General features: G+C 42.7%; 1 non-coding gene across 1 annotated transcript; it reads right to left on the minus strand.

Moving 5' to 3' along the window:
• Positions 1–374: 374 nt before the first annotated feature.
• LOC121278547 lies at positions 375–623 on the minus strand. The gene has a single exon (XR_005943206.1). It is a non-coding gene; the product is annotated as a small nucleolar RNA SNORA53 (small nucleolar RNA).
• Between the last annotated feature and the right edge of the window lie 296 nt (positions 624–919).

Below are 919 nucleotides of genomic sequence, written 5' to 3' on the forward strand. Positions count from 1 at the left end.
AATAAGAGGTGGAAATAATCAGCCTTTTAGTGATTGGCAATTTAAAAAAAATCAAATGCTACTATTGGCATAGAAATGATATATAATGAGGCAGTGCAAGGAAAGATTCAAGCAGGCTTGTAAACAAAAGAAGAAGCCCAATGAAATCTACAACGTAGAAGAGCCTGAAACAATAAATTCAGACATTTACTCGTCATTTAATTTGAAAGTTGGAAAGACAGAACCAATATTTGTCACATTGAAAGTAAATGGCAAACCATGTTAGAATGGAAGTGGTCATGGGAGCTTCCACTACAGTAATTGAGGAACATATCTTTGGATATTTGAATAATGGTGATCGTCAATTAAACCTCATGGCAATATTTAAACTAGATGGATACCACATAACAGCAAAGTCCTGACGCAGCAACAGCCTGGAGTAACAGGTTGTTCACATCAGTACTGAGGGGCTACTGTGCAGGTATATTACTTTAACATGCCAATGACTCAAGTACCTTTGACTGTACAACCACAAGTTGATGAATGTCACCTGCCAGCCCAATGGAGAACCCAACACCAGGGTGCAGAGATCTACCAGCAAGGCAGGACAGATGTATCCCAGAGGTGGATCTAAGGAGCATGTGGAGTGCATTTAAAAAAGAAAAGTGCACGTTCCAAGTGAGGGAAGTAATCTATTTGGGTCACTGGGTAGGTTCACAGGGCCTCCACCCGGTTGAGGAGAAAGTGAGGGCCATAAGAGAGGCAACTGCACCAAAGAACATCTCAGAGCTCAAATCATTCCTAGAAATGATCAACTATTATGGGTGGTTCTTACACAATTTGTCTACAGTGCTGCCCACCTCCCCACCCACCCACAACCCCACCCCCCCCCCCCCCCCAACTTTGCATCCTCTACTCAAAAAGAACCAACGTTGGTCTT

The sequence above is a fragment of the Carcharodon carcharias genome, chromosome 5 (assembly GCF_017639515.1).
Source record: "Carcharodon carcharias isolate sCarCar2 chromosome 5, sCarCar2.pri, whole genome shotgun sequence".
In the NCBI taxonomy this organism is placed as follows: Eukaryota; Metazoa; Chordata; class Chondrichthyes; order Lamniformes; family Lamnidae; genus Carcharodon; species Carcharodon carcharias.